This window comes from Panulirus ornatus, chromosome 1, assembly GCF_036320965.1.
Source record: "Panulirus ornatus isolate Po-2019 chromosome 1, ASM3632096v1, whole genome shotgun sequence".
Taxonomy (NCBI): Eukaryota; Metazoa; Arthropoda; class Malacostraca; order Decapoda; family Palinuridae; genus Panulirus; species Panulirus ornatus.
The window spans coordinates 55,886,743-55,907,372 of record NC_092224.1 but is presented as its reverse complement, the minus strand read 5'-3'; the positions used below and the strand labels follow the sequence as shown (position 1 = coordinate 55,907,372).

Sequence of the window (20,630 nt, the reverse complement as noted above, 5' to 3'; positions counted from 1 at the left end):
TTGTTGGCGTGTCAGCTGAGTTCCACACTTGGTGCTGTAGTGGTCTTTCGTGCGCATGGAATGAGCCCAATGGCCTTGGACGATACGAGCTCTGGGTACAATGGTCCTGCCCTTTGAGGTAAGGGTATACTGCTCCTTCCCTGAGAGGTAAGGTCGAGACCCAGAGCATAAGGGTCAGTACCATCTTGCTCAAGGGTCAGTACCATCGTGCTCAAGGGTCAGTACCATCGTGCTCAAGGGTCAGTACCATTGTGCTCAAGGGTCAGTACCATCGTGCTCAAGGGTCAGTACCATTGTGCTCAAGGGTCAGTATCATCGTGCTCAAGGGTCAGTACCATCGTGCTCAAGGGTCAGTACCATCGTGCTCAAGGGTCAGTACCATCGTGCTCAAGGGTCAGTACCATAGTGCTCAAGGGTCAGTACCATCGTGCTCAAGGGTCAGTACCATCGTGCTCAAGGGTCAGTACCATTGTGCTCAAGGGTCAGTACCATCGTGCTCAAGGGTCAGTACCATCGTGCTCAAGGGTCAGTACCATCGTGCTCAAGGGTCAGTACCATCGTGCTCAAGGGTCAGTACCATCGTGCTCAAGGGTCAGTACCATTGTGCTCAAGGGTCAGTACCATCGTGCTCAAGGGTCAGTACCATCGTGCTCAAGGGTCAGTACCATCGTGCTCAAGGGTCAGTACCATCGTGCTCAAGGGTCAGTACCATCGTGCTCAAGGGTCAGTACCATCGTGCTCAAGGGTCAGTACCATCGTGCTCAAGGGTCAGTACCATCGTGCTCAAGGGTCAGTACCATCGTGCTCAAGGGTCAGTACCATCGTGCTCAAGGGTCAGTACCATCGTGCTCAAGGGTCAGTACCATCGTGCTCAAGGGTCAGTACCATCGTGCTCAAGGGTCAGTACCATCGTGCTCAAGGGTCAGTACCATCGTGCTCAAGGGTCAGTACCATTGTGCTCAAGGGTCAGTACCATCGTGCTCAAGGGTCAGTACCATTGTGCTCAAGGGTCAGTACCATCGTGCTCAAGGGTCAGTACCATTGTGCTCAAGGGTCAGTACCATCGTGCTCAAGGGTCAGTACCATTGTGCTCAAGGGTCAGTACCATCGTGCTCAAGGGTCAGTACCATCGTGCTCAAGGGTCAGTACCATCGTGCTCAAGGGTCAGTACCATTGTGCTCAAGGGTCAGTACCATCGTGCTCAAGGGTCAGTACCATCGTGCTCAAGGGTCAGTACCATCGTGCTCAAGGGTCAGTACCATCGTGCTCAAGGGTCAGTACCATCGTGCTCAAGGGTCAGTACCATCGTGCTCAAGGGTCAGTACCATCGTGCTCAAGGGTCAGTACCATCGTGCTCAAGGGTCAGTACCATCGTGCTCAAGGGTCAGTACCATCGTGCTCAAGGGTCAGTACCATCGTGCTCAAGGGTCAGTACCATCGTGCTCAAGGGTCAGTACCATCGTGCTCAAGGGTCAGTACCATCGTGCTCAAGGGTCAGTACCATCGTGCTCAAGGGTCAGTACCATCGTGCTCAAGGGTCAGTACCATCGTGCTCAAGGGTCAGTACCATCGTGCTCAAGGGTCAGTACCATCGTGCTCAAGGGTCAGTACCATTGTGCTCAAGGGTCAGTACCATCGTGCTCAAGGGTCAGTACCATTGTGCTCAAGGGTCAGTACCATCGTGCTCAAGGGTCAGTACCATCGTGCTCAAGGGTCAGTACCATCGTGCTCAAGGTCAGTACCATCGTGCTCAAGGGTCAGTACCATCGTGCTCAAGGGTCAGTACCATCGTGCTCAAGGGTCAGTACCATTGTGCTCAAGGGTCAGTACCATCGTGCTCAAGGGTCAGTACCATCGTGCTCAAGGGTCAGTACCATCGTGCTCAAGGGTCAGTACCATCGTGCTCAAGGGTCAGTACCATCGTGCTCAAGGGTCAGTACCATCGTGCTCAAGGGTCAGTACCATCGTGCTCAAGGGTCAGTACCATCGTGCTCAAGGGTCAGTACCATCGTGCTCAAGGGTCAGTACCATCGTGCTCAAGGGTCAGTACCATTGTGCTCAAGGGTCAGTACCATCGTGCTCAAGGGTCAGTACCATCGTGCTCAAGGGTCAGTACCATCTGTGCTCAAGGGTCAGTACCATTGTGCTCAAGGGTCAGTACCATCGTGCTCAAGAGTCAGTACCATTGTGCTCAAGGGTCAGTACCATCGTGCTCAAGGGTCAGTACCATCGTGCTCAAGGGTCAGTGACTCATCGTGCTCAAGGGTCAGTACCATCGTGTCAAGGGTCAGTACCACCATCGTGCTCAAGGGTCAGTACCATCGTGCTCAAGGGTCAGTACCATCGTGGTCAAGGGTCAGTACCATCGTGCTCAAGAGTCAGTACCATTGTGCTCAAGGGTCAGTACCATCGTGCTCAAGGGTCAGTACCATCGTGCTCAAGGGTCAGTACCATCGTGCTCAAGGGTCAGTACCATCGTGCTCAAGAGTCAGTACCATTGTGCTCAAGGGTCAGTACCATCGTGCTCAAGAGTCAGTACCATCGTGCTCAAGGGTCAGTACCATCGTGCTCAAGGGTCAGTACCATTGTGCTCAAGGGTCAGTACCATCGTGCTCAAGGGTCAGTACCATTGTGCTCAAGAGTCAGTACCATTGTGCTCAAGGGTCAGTACCATCGTGCTCAAGGGTCAGTACCATCGTGCTCAAGGGTCAGTAACCATCGTGCTCAAGGGTCAGTACTATCGTGCTCAAGGATCAGTATCATCGTGCTCAAGGGTCAGTACCATTGTGCTCAAGGGTCAGTACCATCGTGCTCAAGGGTCAGTACCATCGTGCTCAAGGGTCAGTACCATTGTGTTCACGGGTCAGTACCATCGTGCTCAAGGGTCAGTACCATCGTGCTCAAGGGTCAGCACCATTGTGCTCAAGGGTCAGTACATCGTGTCAAGGGTCAGTACCATCTTGCTCAAGGGTCAGTACCATCGTGCTAAGGTCAGTACCATCGTGCTACAAGGGTCAGTACCATCGTGCTCAAGGGTCAGTACCCTCGTGCTCAAGGGTCAGTACCATCGTGCCTCAAGGGTCAGTCCCATCGTGCTCAAGGGTCAGTACCATCGTGTCAAGGGTCAGTACCATTGTGCTCAAGGGTTCAGTACCATCGTGCTCAAGGGTCAGTACCATCGTGTTCAAGGGTCAGTACCATCGTGCTCAAGGGTCAGTACATCGTGCTCAAGGGTCAGTACCATTCGTGCTCAAGGGTCAGTACCATCGTGCTCAAGGGTCAGTACCATCGTGCTCAAGGGTTCAGTACCATCGTTGCTCAAGGGTCAGTACCATCGTGCTCAAGGGTCAGTACCATTCGTGCTCAAGGGTCAGTACCATCGTGCTCAAGGGTCAGTACCATCGTGCTAAGTCAGACCATTGTGCTCAAGGTCAGTACCACGTGCTCAAGGTCAGTACATTGTGCTCAAGGGTCAGTACCATCGTGCTCAAGGTCAGTACCATTGTGCTCAAGGCAGTACCATCGTGCTCAAGGTCAGTACCATGTGCTCAAGGGTCAGTACATGTGCTCAAGAGTCAGTACCATTGTGCTCAAGGTCAGTACCATTGTGCTCAAGGTAGTACCATGTCTCAAGGGTCAGTACCATCGTGCTCAAGGGCAGTACATCGTGCTCAAGGCATACCATCGTGTTCAAGGTCATTACCATCGTGTCAAGGGCAGTACATGTGTCAAGGTCAGTACCATCGTGCTCAAGGGTCAGTACATGTGTCAGGTCAGTACCATCTTGCTCAAGGTCAGTATCATCGTGCTCAAGGTCATACCATGTTCAAGGTCAGTACCATCGTGCTCAAGGTCAGTACTGTGCTCAAGGTCAGTAACATGTGTCAAGGTCAGTACATGTGTTCAGGCAGCATCATCGTGCTCAAGGGTCAGTACATCTTGCTCAAGGGTCAGTATCATCGTGCTCAAGGGTCAGTATCATCGTGTTCAAGGGTCAGTACCATCGTGCTCAAGGGTCAGTATCATCGTGTTCAAGGGTCAGTACCATCGTGTTCAAGGGTCAGTACCATCGTGTTCAAGGGTCAGTACCATCGTGCTCAAGGGTCAGTATCATCGTGCTCAAGGGTCAGTACCACGTGTTCAAGGTCAGTACCATCGTGTTCAAGGGTCAGTACCATCGTGCTCAAGGGTCAGTACCATTGTGCTCAAGGGTCAGGACCATCGTGCTCAAGGGTCAGCACCATCGTGCTCAAGGGTCAGTACCATCGTGCTCAAGGGTCAGTACCATCGTGCTCAAGGGTCAGTATCATCGTGTTCAAGGGTCAGTACCATCGTGCTCAAGGGTCAGTACCATCGTGCTCAAGGGTCAGTACCATCTTGCTCAAGGGTCAGTATCATCGTGCTCAAGGGTCAGCACCATCGTGCTCAAGGGTCAGTACCATCGTGCTCAAGGGTCAGTACCATCGTGCTCAAGGGTCAGTATCATCGTGTTCAAGGGTCAGTACCATCGTGTTCAAGGGTCAGTACCATCGTGTTCAAGGGTCAGTACCATCGTGTTCAAGGGTCAGTACCATCGTGCTCAAGGGTCAGTACCATCGTGCTCAAGGGTCAGTATCATCGTGTTCAAGGGTCAGTACCATCGTGTTCAAGGGTCAGTACCATCGTGTTCAAGGGTCAGTACCATCGTGCTCAAGGGTCAGTACCATCGTGTTCAAGGGTCAGTACCATCGTGTTCAAGGGTCAGTACCATCGTGCTCAAGGGTCAGTACCATCGTGCTCAAGGGTTATCAAGTCGTTCTCATCACTCCCACTGTCGTGATGCCGTTGACAACAAAAATTAATTTTTTTTGTTATCATTTTATTGCCATGTCTTACATGTGTGTATCATAACAATTAACAACACTTTTCGAGAAAAAAAATCTAAATTTCAGGCTAATATGTGAGACACTCATTAAAAAAAATATTATGAATTCACAGACCAGGTTAATATGGGTAAAAAAAAAAAAAATAAGTTATAAATATCATAAAACAGCTGCACTGCTATGACCTATACAGCTGCACCGTTACTGCATGTACAGCTTCAATGATACGGCTTGTACAGCTGCACTGTTACTGCTGGTGCAACTGCACTGTTACTGCCTGTAAATTTTCACTGTTACTGACGGTACAGCTTCACTGTTACTGCCTGCACAACTGCACTGTTATTGTCTGTACAGCTGTACTGTTACAGCCTGTAGTCTAGTGACGGTCTGCACACAAGAGGAAAACTCGATCACGAAGATCCATCACATACCAGACCTCTCTTGTCGACAACATTCTGCTTAATTACCTCAAAGGGTTATTAATTCTAATTTTCTTTATATATATATATATATATATATATATATATATATATATATATATATATATATATATATATATATATATATATATATTTATTTATATATCTATTTATCTATATACATATTCTTATGAGTCCACGGGGAAAATGAAACATGATAAGTTGCCAAGTGCAATTTCGTGTAATAATCACATCGTCAGGGGAGAAACAAGAGAAAAATATAACAGTCAGTTGATATACAACGAAGAGACGTAGCTAGGACGCAATTTGGTAAACATGCGATTGTCCAAGACAGACAACGAACGCATCATAAACTTATTATGTGGATAAGGTGAACTGTTTACAATTTTACAAAATTTACAAATTTTACAGACATACACATACACAGACATATACATATATACACATGTACATATTTATACTTGCTGCCTTTATCCATTCTCGTCGTCACCCCGCCACACATGAAATGCCGCTCAAAATCTGTTTCACTCCTTCCTTCCACATCCAATTTGGTCTCCCACTTCTCGTTCCCTCCACTTCCGACACATATATCCCCTTTGTCAATCTTTCCTCACTCATTCTCTCCATGTCACTAAACCATTTCAATACACCCTCTTCTGCTCTCTCAACCACACTCTTTTTGCTACCACACATCTCTCTTACCCTTTCATAACTTACTCGATCAAACCACATCACACCATATATTGTCCCCAAACATCTCATTTCCAACACATCCACCCTCCTCCGTACAACCCTATATATATATAGCCCATACCTCACAACCATATAATGGTTGGAATCACTATTCCTTCAAACATACTCATTTTTGCTCTCCGAGATAAAGTTCTCGCCTTCCACACATTCTTCAACGCTCCCAGAACCTTTCCCCCTCCCCACCCTGACTCACTTCCGCTTCCATGGTTCCATCCGCTGCTAAATCCACTCCCCGATATCTAAAACACCTCACTTTCTCCAGTTTTTCTCCATTCAAACTTAACTCCCAATTCAGTGTTATGAAAGGCAATGGTGAACAGCTTGTGGAGCTGTATGCTGAAAAAGGACTGGTGATTGGGAATACACGTTTCAGAAAGAGGGACACGGACAAGTATACGTGGTGTGAGAAGGAGAGATGGTCAGAGGGCATTATTAGATTACGTGTTAATTGATAGGCGTGTAAAAGAGAGACTACTGGATGTAAATGCGCAGAGAGGGGCAGCTGGTGAGATGCCTGATCACTATCTTGTGGAGGCGAGGGTGAAGATTTGTAGAGGTATTCGAATGAGGAAAAGAGGAGGTGGTGACAATTAGTTTGGAAAGGAGACTTGTGTGAAGAAATACCAGGAGAGATTGCGTGTTCAAAGGCAAAAGAGAGTAAATGAAGCAAGGGGAGTGGGTGAATATATCGAAGGCATTTTGGGAAGCAGTGCTGGCATGTACAAGAGATGCATGTGGAATGCGAAAGGTGGGCGGTGGGCAGATTAGAAAGGGTAGTGAGTGGTGGATTGAAGAAGGGAGAAGAGAGAGGCGTTTGGGCGGTAATTACGAGGAAGATGTGCAACTGTTTGGAGGATGGACAAGAGAAAGCGGCAAGAGGTCAAGAGGAAGATGACGGCAAAAGAGAGTTGAGGTGAGCGAGTACCAGTAAATTATAGAGAATAAGTAGCGAGTGTCAAGGAGAATAAGATGCTTTGGAAGTTCAATAATGTGCAAAAGACATGAGAACAAATGGGAACATCTGTGAAGGGCCAAAGGGGAAGTGATAACAGGTAGTGAAGAAGTGAAGAGAAGATGGAGCGAGTATTTTGAGGGACTAGTAAATGTGCTTGATGACAGAGTGGCAGATGTAGGAGGTATGGGTTGGGGTGGTATGCGAAACGAGTCATGGAGAGTGGCTTGGTTGAGAGAGAAGAGGTAGTGAAAGCTTTGCAGAAGATGAAATTGTGGCAAGGCGGCTGGAGTGGAAGGTATTGCAGTTGAAAATGTCAAAACGGGGTGACTGTGTTGTTGATTGGTTAGTAAATATTTTTAATGTATTTATGGATCATGGTGAGGTGCCTGATGATTAGCGGAATGCATGTATAGTGCCATTGTATAAAGGCAAGGGGGTTAAAGGTGAGTGTTCAAACTACAGAGGTATAAAACTCGGGAGAAGCATGGTGGTTTCAGAAGTGGAAGAGGATGTGTGGATCAGGTGTTTGCTTTAAAGAATGTGTGTGAGAAATACTAGGAAAAAGAGATGGATCTGTATGAGTCATTTATGGATCTGGAGAAGGCATATGGTAAGGCTGACAGAGATGCTTTGTGGAGGGTCTTAAGACTATACGGTGTGGGAGGAAAGATGCTAGAAGCAGTGAAAAGTTTTTATCGAGTTTGTACGGCATGTGTACAAGGAGGAAGAGAGGGCAAATTCTTTTGCGGCAGGGGTGAGTGATGTCACCATGGTTGTTCAATTTGTCTAAGACGGGTGGTGAAGGAGGAAAATGCTACCGTCTTGGAGAGAGGAGGCGAGTGTGCAGTTTGTGGGGGATGAGAAGGACTGGGAAGTGAGTCTTTTGTTGTTTGCTGATGATACAGCACTTGCAGCTGAGACGAGTAAGAAACTACAGAAGCTGATGAGTGAGTTTGGAACTGTGTGTGAAAGGAGAAAATTGAAAGCAAATGTGACTAAAAACAAGGTTTTCGGTTTATCAAGTTTGAGGGACAGGTTAGTTGGGGCTTGAGTTTAAACTGAGAAAAAGTGGAGGATATGCAGCGTTTTCGATACCTGGGAGTAGACATGGAATCAGAAGTGCGTCACTGGCTGAAGGATGAGGTAAAGGTTTTGGGAGCGCAGAAGAATGTGTAGAAAGAGACAACTTTATCTGGGAGGGCAAATATGGTCGTGTTGGGAAGCATGGATAGGGTTGTGCGGAGGAGGGTGGATATGTAGGGAATCAAATGTCTGACGACAATACGTGGTGTGAGGTAGTTTGATCGAGTAAGTAATAAAAGGGTAAGGAAGATGTGTGGTAATGAAAAGAGCGTGGTTGAGAGTGCAGAAGAGAATGTGCCAAAATGGTTAGGACATATGGAGAGAATGAGTGAGGAAAGGTTGACAAAGTAGATATATGTGTCAGAGGTGGAGGGAACAAGGAGAAGCGGAAGACCTAATTGGAGATAGAAGGATGAGGTGAATAATATTTTGAGCGATCAGGGCCTGACATGCAGGAGTGCGATAGGCGTGCACGGGATAGAGTGAATTGGAACGATATTGTATGTTGGGGTCGACGTGCCGTCAATGGACTGAGCCAGAGCATGTAAAGCATCTGGGGTAAACCAGGGAAAGGTGTGTGGGACCTGGACGTGGATAGGGAGCTCTGGTTCCGGTGCATTACACATGACGGCTAGAGCATGGACGTGAGCGGATGTGGCCTTTCTATGTCTGTTCCTGGCGCTTCCTCGCGAACTCGGGAAACAGCGATCAAGTGTATATATATATATATATATATATATATATATATATATATATATATATATATATATATATATATATATATATTTGTAATGCTTCATCATTACCTGGCATCACCAGATAAATCTGTCACGTGTTTTCATATAGCTATTACCTCCTCAACGCTAATTGCCCATTAAACTTTCTCTAAACCAGTCTTTGTCGTAAAACTGTTCATAAACGTTTTTTTCTTTAAATGTTCTCCTTATACAGCTAAGGCCCAAATATTTACAAGACTTTGGTAATAAGGAATGAAGTGACTCTTCGTTTTTAAACCTTTAAGCACGACGGCACGACCATTGAGCACGACGGCACGACCATTGAGCACGACGGCACGACCACTAAACACGACGGCACGACCACTAAACACGACGGCACGACCACTGAGCACGACGGTACGACCATTGAGCACGACGGCACGACCATTGAGCACGACGGCATGAGCACTGAACACGACGGCACGACCACTGAACACGACGGCATGACCAGGAAACACGACGGTACGACCAGTGAGCACGAAAGTACGGCCCTTTAGTACGATAACACGACGCTTGAGCACGACTTGCACTGACCCTTTAGCACAACCGTCAGGACCCTTGGGTATGATCGTGTGACCTTGGGCTTAACCCTTAAGGATCAGATCTGTGGCAACGCCATCTTACCCAAAGTGTCGTACCGACGTGATCAAGGGTCGTATCGTCGTGCTTAAGGCGAAGAAGGAATTTCTTCGTAAAAAAAACAAAACAAATCACTTTGTGACTACCTAGGTTATGGGTTGTCTCTGCAGCTGTAAACTCTACTGAATACTTGTAAAATTTACGCTGGGACTCCCATGTAGTCTGGTAAACGATTTACAGATACGTGGGTCCTCAGGCGTCTCTGCTCTCAAGAGGTCTATGTACTCTAAGTCTGTTCTTTTTTACGTTACACTGATGGCAATAAATTTATTCAATATTACCATAATTATTACTAGCTTCTACAGCGCGCGTGAGCTCGATTTTGAAGACAACTTGGAAAATTCTGAGGGGGGGGGGTGCTGTCATCCACTCCTTCCCCTCTACCATCCACCCATCAGCCACTCCTCCCTCACCTCCCTCATGATTCTAGGTACAAAGACAGAGGCGGAGTGAGTCAGATAGAAGGAAAAAAGGGTGTGTTCACGCTCCATACCCCTGGTCTCTCGTCTGAAAAAATATTTCTGAGTCCCTAGTCCATATGGATACTTCTGGTCCCTGGTCCATATGGATACTTCTGGTCCCTGGTCCATATGGATAATTCTGGTCCCTGGTCCATATGGATACTTCTGGTCCCTTGTCCATATGGATACTTCTGGTCCCTGGTCCATATGGGTACTTCTGGTCCCTGGTCCATATGGATACTTCTGGTCCCTTGTCCATGTGGATAATTCTGGTCCCTGGTCCATATAGATACTTATTGTCCCTGGTTCATATGGATACTTCTGGTCCTTGGTCCGTGTGGATACTTCTGGTCCTTGGTCCATGTGGATACTTCTGGTGCCTGGTCCATATGGATATTTCTGGTCCCTGGTCCATACGGATACATCTTGTCTCTGGTCCATATGGATACTTCTGGTCTCTTGTCCATATGGATAATTCTGGTCCCTGGTCCATATGGATACTTCTTGTCACTGGTCCATATGGATACTTCTGGTCCCTGGTCCATATGGATACTTCTGGTCTCTGGTCCATACGGATACTTCCAGAGGTCCAGGTGGACTCGCAACATGAACCATCACACCATGATGAGGTGGTTACACTCTAGGAGAAGTAAGGGAACCATTCCCTCGCACTTGCAGTAATGACATAATGCGTCTTGCGCACACAGGGAGGAGTCTTGTGCGGAGACACAATAGACATCTCGAGCAGAGTCGGAAAAAAAGAAATTCCATTAATTAGTCCACAAAGACCTCCTAAAGCGCCACAGCTGGTAAGTGGTAATGAGAAGGACTGGCAGGTGCTGCAGGGGGTATATGAGAACAGACGAGAGACACAGTAAGAGTGTAATCAGAGGATTCCAATCAGAGTGCACACTATATCACGACTGCGCAGGGAATGAAGAGATGTGATATGGGGCGAGCGTGTGAGAAGTCTGGTCGTGATGATCGGGGACACCACGACCCACTGGGACGTCTGATTAGCGGGTCTAGATCGATGAGAACACGACAGGAGCAGTACCTCACCGCCGACACTGTTAGGGAAGGAGGAGCTCTTCATCCACTCTCTCTGTCATGTATATTAAAGCCTCCTTGTATAAGAGGACCCCAGCAAGTGGGTGAGAAGATAACACAGCTTCGTGGCAGGAGGTGCGACGGTCGAAGACTGCCCTACATTTAGCTGAACAGAACAGAACACAAGGCACGGCAGGAAGAGTAACGAGCCAGATGGTACTGAAGGTGGGTGAGTGGAAGGCCACGAAACATAGAGCAGGCGTGTGTTGTGCTATTGTACTCTCTTACTCCAACCCTGGACCCAGGTCACCGTTACTGACTGGAGTGAGACATGCCAACACAGCCAGAAGCAAGAAAGGCAGGTAGCTATTCAGGTTTCTGAAAGAAGCGTGAAATTAGGAAAAATGGCAGATAAAATAGCGTCTAACAAGAGAGAGTTTTAATGCTGCAAATGTGAACAAAGCGGTTAGAGAAAGGGACAGATCGTACACAACAGACAGACACACAGGAGCTCCAGCCACTACTGCTGAAGACAGAGTCTAGCATCTCACTATCGGCAGAAGCCAACACAAGGCTGGGAGATCCTTAGCTCTAGAGGGTGTCGAAATACTGGACGCCACATCATGCGAACCTTTCATGATGTTTAGGAATCAACTAGAAGTAAGATGCACGATCATGTAGAGAGTAAATGGACAAACAAAACCCAAGACGCTGTCCATTTGATGGTGGTGTCAGTGAGGAGGAAGAGATTTCAAGGGTCATCCAGTACCCGGATGTGCTGTGGCCTCAGTCAATCACACTCCAGTGAAACTGGGGCAAGACCAATACCCGAGTGTGTTGTGGCCTCCATCAGGCAAAGTAGGAGAGAACTGGGACTACAGTACCTTACTAGCGTCACCAGATGGACATCCAGCACCTCAAACAGCGAGCTTGGCTGACTAAATCATTGGTACCACAGCCCCAGCCTCTCACCCACTCTACCCGCTTTTTAACCCCCTACCCTTCAACCTCTCTCTTAACCCCATCCATCTCCCTCTCTATTGCCCCCAAGCAATCCCCCAAACGTCACCAGTGAACCTGTGCAGCTACACCCTCCCGTCCCTCGTTCATTCCTCTGTCTCTCCTTCAGGACCACCTCCCATCACCAGCTCCTCCCCTCCACCGCTACTGCCTCCGGCCTCATTAACTCTTCTCATCTACACAGCTCTCACCCATCACTCATTCCCTTTTCACCTGTATATCCCCAGCCACTCGCAGCTCCTCCAGAGCGCCCACCCCGAACCACTCCCATCCAATACACTGCTTACGTACATGATCGAATCCCTGTCATCTCTCCCTTTTCTCCTGCCTCTTACCCCACCCACTTCCACCCCACACTCTCCTACAGCTCTTGGTCCTCAATCAGACCAGCCCTTCAACAGCCCATGGTCCTCACTCTCATCAGCTCTTCTACTGCCCTTGACCTTCACATCAGTTTCCCTAAAGCATTTGATCCTCACTCACAACACAACTTCTACAACCCTTGGCCCTCACTCAGAACACAGCTTCTGCAGCCCTTGGCCCTCACTAACAACAGAGCCTCTACAGCCCTTGGCCCTCACACACAACACAAGCTCTACAGCCCTTGGCCGTCACTCAGAACACAGGCTCTACAACCTTTGGTCCTCACTCATAACACAGCCTCTACAGCCCTTGGCCCTCACTCACAACACAGCCTCAAAAGTCCTTGGCCCTCACTCACAACACAGCCTCTACAGCCCTTGGCCCTCACTCACAACACAGGCTCTATAGCCCTTGGCCCTTACTCACAACACAGCCTCTACAACCCTTATCTTCACTCATACTAGACCCTTCAAAGACCTCACCCTTAAGTCACTTTCTCATCTCTTTCAGCCTCCCTCCCTCATGTACCGCTCACTCTTCCTCATAAAACCCTAACCTTACCTCCTTCACTCACTCCTCCCCTTCACTTGTACAACATCCCTTCCCCTTCCTTCCTTACCCACTCCTTACCCATCTTCAACCCGCTGCTCCTTACGCACTTCATTCTTCACCTCTGCTCCACCCTACCTTTACCCATTCCCAAAACCCATTTACACTTTCCAGTGCCATCAACTCCTAACCCTCCCATACACTCCCCGGCCCCATCAACCACTAAACCCCACACAGTCCCCATCCCATCAACTCATGAACCCCACACACTTCCCACCCCATCAACCGCTAACCCTCCTTAAACTCCCCACCCCATCAGCCCCTACCCCTCCTATACACTCCCCTACTTTTCGCCCCTTTCCCTCACATAAACACCCCGTTATACGGTTTAACTTATTCAGGTGAACTCATTATAAAGTCATTATCTCTCTCTCGCTGACGACGTCAACTGCGCGGAAAATACATGGAGAGAAGAAAATTCACGGACACAGAATAACACACATCACCAAAAAGGCCTTTGTGTATAGAGACATGTTATATTTTTCTATATAAATAATGTATCTGATTTATCTCTGATGATTTCACACAGAAATTTAGAAGGTGTGCGTAATTTTCTTCGTTTCTTTTTCAGAAATCTAATCGTCTGGTTCACCAAGCCCAGCCAGCCCTGGACAAGGACTGAGGATCTGTCCTAAACATTAAGGTACAACTTGCAGTATTTTTCGTCTTGTAATATTTTGTGGCACATGTGTGACGTGTGAGGTTCCGCTCTTGACTTTATGGTCGGTTATCAGCAGTGACGCACTACGCAATGGTCCTTATGGTACGACCGGTCCGACCAGTAATTACGTTTATGTGATAGTTTGTCATTTTTATCTTATAATTCTTATATTTTCTAACTGTGACTTGAGCTTCTAGTCATAAAGAATTTCATTTGTGTCTCGTATACAATTTGATAATAAAAACATCTTATCTTCTCTAAAGCCAATATATATATATATATATATATATATATATATATATATATATATATATATATATATATATATATATATATATATATATTGGCTTTAGAGTAAATGTGAATAAGAGCAAGGTTATTAGGTACAGTAGGGTTGAGGGTCAAGTCAATTGGGAGGTGAGTTTGAATGGAGAAAAACTGGAGGAAGTGAAGTGTTTTAGATATCTGGGAGTGGATCTGGCAGCGGATGGAACCATGGAAGCGGAAGTGGATCATAGGGTGGGGGAGGGGGCGAAAATTTTGGGAGCCTTGAAAAATGTGTGGAAGTCGAGAACATTATCTCGGAAAGCAAAAATGGGTATGTTTGAAGGAATAGTGGTTCCAACAATGTTGTATGGTTGCGAGGCGTGGGCTATGGATAGAGTTGTGCGCAGGAGGATGGACGTGCTGGAAATGAGATGTTTGAGGAAAATGTGTGGTGTGAGGTGGTTTGATCGAGTAAGTAACGTAAGGGTAAGAGAGATGTGTGGAAATAAAAAGAGCGTGGTTGAGAGAGCAGAAGAGGGTGTTTTGAAATGGTTTGGGCACATGGAGAGAATGAGTGAGGAAAGATTGACCAAGAGGATATATGTGTCGGAGGTGGAGGGAACGAGGAGAAGAGGGAGACCAAATTGGAGGTGGAAAGATGGAGTGAAAAAGATTTTGTGTGATCGGGGCCTGAACATGCAGGAGGGTGAAAGGAGGGCAAGGAATAGAGTGAATTGGAGCGATGTGGTATACAGGGGTTGACGTGCTGTCAGTGGATTGAATCAAGGCATGTGAAGCGTCTGGGGTAAACCATGGAAAGCTGTGTAGGTATGTATATTTGCGTGTGTGGACGTGTGTATGTACATGTGTATGGGGGGGGGGTTGGGCCATTTCTTTCGTCTGTTTCCTTGCGCTACCTCGCAAACTCGGGAGACAGCGACAAAGTATAAAAAAAGAAAAAAAAAAAAAAAAAAATATATATATATATATATATATATATATATATATATATATATATATATATTTATATATATATATATATATATATATATATATATATATATATATATATATATATATATATATATATATATATATATATTATCATACTTCATCGCCGTTTCCCGCGTCAGCGATGTAGCGCCAGAAAACAAACGGAGACCCATCCCATCATATACACACATATATATACATACACGCACATATACATATAAATAACATCATATACACAGACATATACATATATACACATGTACATATTCATACTTGCTTGCCTTCATCCATCACCGGCGCCAACGTGCCCCACAGGAAACAGCATTGCCACCCTCTGAGTTAAGGAGGTAGCGCCAGGGAAACAGACACAAAAAAAGGCCAAAATTGCTCACACTCAGTCTCTAGCTGTCATGTGAAAACTACCGAACCCACAGCACTCTATCTGTATCCCCGCCCCTCACCACTGTATCCCCGCCCCTCACCACTGTATCCCCGCCCCTCACCACTGTGTCCCCGCCCCTCACCACTGTGTCCCCGCCCCTCACCACTGTGTCCCCGCCCCTCACCACTGTATTCCCGCCCCTCATCATTGTATCCCCGCCCCTCACCACTGTATCCCCGCCCCTCACCACTGTATCCCCGCCCCTCACCACTGTGTCCCCGCCCCTCACCACTGTGTCCCCGCCCCTCACCACTGTATTCCCGTCCCTCACCACTGTATTCCCGTCCCTGTAATTTTCAAAAGGAGAAACAAAATGTGCTTCGAACCACCACCTGATTAGCCTTGATTCTGTCATAAACAATAACCAAAGATAAATCGTCACAGCCCTTAAAAAAGAGAGAGAGAAAAACACCGTAACATCCAACCATCAACGTGTTTGCCGGAAGAAAAGATCATAGTGAACGAATATATTGATCTTATGGGTCACATATATACGACAACTGTGACTCCAAACATCTTATGGGTCACACATATATACGACAACTGTGACTCCAACATCTTATGGGTCACATATATACGACAACTGTGACTCCAACGTCTTATGGGTCACATATATACGACAACTGTGACTCCAACATCTTATGGGTCACATATATACGACAACTGTGACTCCAACATCTTATGGGTCACATATATACGACAACTGTGACCCCAACATCTTATGGGTCACATATATATACGACAACTGTGACTCCAAACATCTTATGGGTCACATATATACGACAACTGTGACTCCAACATCTTATGGGTCACATATATACGACAACTGTGACCCCAACATCTTATGGGTCACACATATATACGACAACTGTGACTCCAACATCTTATGGGTCACATATATACGACAACTGTGACCCCAACATCTTATGGGTCACATATATACGACAACTGTGACTCCAACATCTTATGGGTCACATATATACGACAACTGTGACCCCAACATCTTATGGGTCACATATATATACGACAACTGTGACTCCAACATCTTATGGGTCACATATATACGACAACTGTGACTCCAACATCTTATGGGTCACATATATACGACAACTGTGACCCAAACATCTTATGGGTCACATATATATACGACAACTGTGACTCCAACATCTTATGGGTCACATATATACGACAACTGTGACCCCAACATCTTATGGGTCACATATATATACGACAACTGTGACTCCAACATCTTATGGGTCAAATATATACGACAACTGTGACCCCAACATCTTATGGGTCACATATATACGACAACTGTGACCCCAACATCTTATGGGTCACACATATATACGACAACTGTGACTCCAACATCTTATGGGTCACATATATACGACAACTGTGACTCCAACATCTTATGGGTCACATATATACGACAACTGTGACCCCAACATCTTATGGGTCACATATATACGACAACTGTGACCCCAACATCTTATGGGTCACATATATATACGACAACTGTGACTCCAACATCTTATGGGTCACATATATACGACACCTGTGACCCCAACATCTTATGGGTCACATATATATATGACAACTGTGACTCCAACATCTTATGGGTCACATATATACGACAACTGTGACTCTAAACATCTTATGGGTCACATATATACGACAACTGTGAATCTAACATCTTATGGGTCACATATATACGACAACTGTGACTCCAACATCTTATGGGTCACATATATACGACAACTGTGACTCCAAACATCTTATGTGTCACACATATATACGACAACTGTGACTCCAACATCTTATGGGTCACATATATACGACAACTGTGACTGCAACATCTTATGGGTCACATATATACGACAACTGTGACTCCAGCATATCCCCTGGTGTTAAAGTCTTGGACTTCCGTAAAGCCATCGACAAAGGGACCCGTTAAGAGGCTATTACATAAAACTGAAGCTCGCGGCTCACTGAGGATCGGCTCCCATGAAGGAAACACTAGTTTTAAATGGGGAAGCGTCCGACTTTTGCTTCATGCGTCTAATGGGGTTCCACAAGGCTGTCCGAGGAACCACTCTCTTCACCAGTGGAATCTTAGAAAGTTGCAGACGACACGAAATCAGAGAACGAAGCCAAGTCGTAGGGGGAAGACTGCTTGAAGAATCAGATGGATTTGAACGAAAAAGGTGGAGGGGAGACATATGGCAGCAGGTGGGTTTCAACGAAGACGTATGCAAAGAGATGCAACTTGGTGCCAAAGACATAAGAATATCGCGACTATAAATTACTTTCTGAATCACAATTAAATCTAAAAGAAAAGGACCGTGGAGCGATTACCTGCAAAATGACCTTAAAATACAGTAAACAATGCCTTGTTGCATACAATAAAACCAATACGATGATTGGTTCTCAGAGCTAGAGACACATACATTGACTCGGCAACAAACAACACATTTCTTACCCCCTTTAAAACGTCCTTAGTTAGGCCTCTCGTGGTACACGCAGTCCATTTCTGGCCACCAAGCCCTATCAGAGATGAAGAGAGACACAGGAGAATTCTTAGAGCCAACAGCCAAACTAATCCCTTCACCCGGAAATAAAAATGACCTAAAGAGCTACAATTCTCCCTGATACAGCGCAGACTCCCAAGTGATTTGATTCAAGTTTTGAAAACACTCAACAGTTTTGATTACATGCGAAAACATATTCAGTTTAGAGCAGACTCAACGACCAGAAACAACGGTAGGGATTATCTTCATACCGTTACTTCTGGTCACTGGATCCGTCGAAACCGAGAAAATTCTCGTATGTTATTGGAATCATTCTGGAACGAGACGTTAGAGAAATGTGGGCAGGAGTGTGTGTGTGTGTGTGTGTGTGTGTGTGTGTGTGTGTGTGTGTGTGTGTGTGTTAACATCCCAAGCTGGCAAAGGATATGGAATAAAGTGTAACCCCGACGTAGTAATGCTAAGACTAATAAATACCTTTGAAATAACGTTGAATAAATACTTTATTAACATCTGATATCTGTAATAAAAATAAAGAAATCACTTTACTATTAATCTTGACTCTCGCTGAAAATCTATCGATCGGCAGAGCAGATGATGCCAGACTAATACGCAGCTGTTTACCTGTCCACAACTTCCTATAAAACTTCCACGGTAGTATTCTCCCTCTTCCCCCCCCCCCCCCCCCCCAACACATACACTCGTCCCCTCCTGTATATACAGGTAATACTTTTTTTTTTTCTCATTTTTTTTTATCCTTGCCAGCAGTTGAGCCGGAGGGAGAGGTGTATGGGGAGGTGCCTCCTGCTTCGCTATCCAATTCTCGCCACTATTTCTATGGGGCGCACCGATACTCGTTATGGACAGACAGGTCTTCTGTTAACCTGCTTCCCTTGTCCTCACCTCTACACACCTGTGACTCGCCTATCTCACAACTGTACCCCCGCCCCTCATTCATGTACCCCCTTGACCTCACCTCTGTACCTCTTGCGCCACTGTATCTCCTCCTCCACCTCCCCCTCAGGTCTATACCCCCGCCCCTCTTCACTGTACCCCTGCATCTCACCACTGTATTCCCGTCCCTCACCCTTGTAACCCTCACTCTTTACCCGCGTACCCAAGTCTTTCTCTTTCTCTAATGCACTCTCGGGTCTTACCTCCGTAATCATGTCACTTATAGCTGTACCTCCACCACTCACACATCTCCACTTCACCGTTCACTTACCTCAGCCGCCCCCCGCTACACCCACCTATTTCTCTACAACCACATTATCTCAGAAGTAAGGACACCAATATCCAAGTCAAACACTAGACTTGCAACAGACAAGTGTAGGGAGTAAACAGAGGAAAATTGTGGCTGAAGAATGAAGACAGATTCGTTTATTAATCACTCGCGTGCCACCACATCCACTCCTGTGCTTACTCCGACACTTCAATGCCACCACAGACAATCCTGTGCTTCCCCAGACACTTCTATGCCACCACAGACACTCCTGTGCAACCCTATACACTTCCCCAGACACTTCTATGCCACCACAGACACTCCTGTGCAACCCTATACACTTCTGTGCTTCCTCAGACACTTCTATGCCACCACAGACACTCCTGTGCAACCTGAGGCGCTGCTGTGTCTCACATCAGCCTCTGCCCAGCAGAACCATCACTCAGCCATAAGTCACCACAGGTGACGGAACGAGTTTGTTGCAAGTACATGAGCCAGCCAGCTGACGACCTGGTGACTCAGCTGGTGATTTCCCACGGGTGTCCATGCACGGGGAGGTGGTCCTCACTGACAGCCATAACAAGCCTACCAGGGGCTGGTACTTTAACCAAGGAGGAGGAGATCGAGGGGACTTTTGGTGTAGGAGAGGGGACAGGGACTGATGGTGTGGGAGGTCCGGGGACTGGGAGTGTAGGAGCAGACAGGGGGACTTGTGGTGTGTAGGAGGAGGGGATACGGGGACTGATGGTGTAGGAAACAGTACAGGGACTGGTGATGTTGGAGGAGGGATATGGGGACTATCATGGCGTAAGGTGCGAGGGGACTGGTGGTGTTGGAGAAAGGGAGGGGATGGTGGAGGCGGAGAAAGAACGGGGACAGTTGGTGCTGGAGAAAGTACAGGGACTGGTTGTGTCGGAGTAGGTACGTGGAATGATGATGTAGAAGGTATGGGGACTGGTCGCGTTGGACGAGGTATGGGGACTGGTCGCGTTGGACGAGGTATGGGGACAGTTGGTTCAGGAAGAGGTTGGGAACTGGTGGTGCAGAAGTTCGGGCAATGATGGAGCAGAAGAGGCAGGAACTGGTGACGTAAGAAAAGGTTAAGAGGACCGCGTTAGTGAAGTAGGAGGCGAGGGAGGAGGTGGGGACTGGTGGTGCAGGAGGAGGTGGGGACTGGTGGTGTAGGAGGAGGTGGGGACTGGTGGTGCAGGAGGAGGTGGGGACTGGTGGTGTAGGAGGAGGTGGGGACTGGTGGTGCAGGAGGAGGTGGGGACTGGTGGTGTAGGAGGAGGTGGGGACTGGTGGTGCAGGAGGAGGTAGGGACTGGTGGTGCAAGAGGAGGTGGGGACTGGTGGTGTAGGAGGAGGTGGGTACTGGTGGTGTAGGAGGAGGTGGGGACTGGTGGTGCAGGAGGAGGTGGGGACTGGTGGTGCAGGAGGAGGTGGGGACTGGTGGTGCAGGAGGAGGTGGGGACTGGTGATGCAAGAGGAGGTGGGGACTGGTGGT

General features: G+C 47.2%; 1 protein-coding gene across 1 annotated transcript in view; it reads left to right on the top strand.

The window, feature by feature from the left end:
- LOC139749104 (uncharacterized) overlaps nucleotides 1-20,630 on the top strand; it is a 593,058-nt gene that overhangs the window by 264,543 nt on the left and 307,885 nt on the right. Inside the window, 1 exon segment of the mRNA XM_071662669.1 lies at nucleotides 13,583-13,654. The gene's annotated coding sequence lies outside the window, so the exon portion shown is untranslated.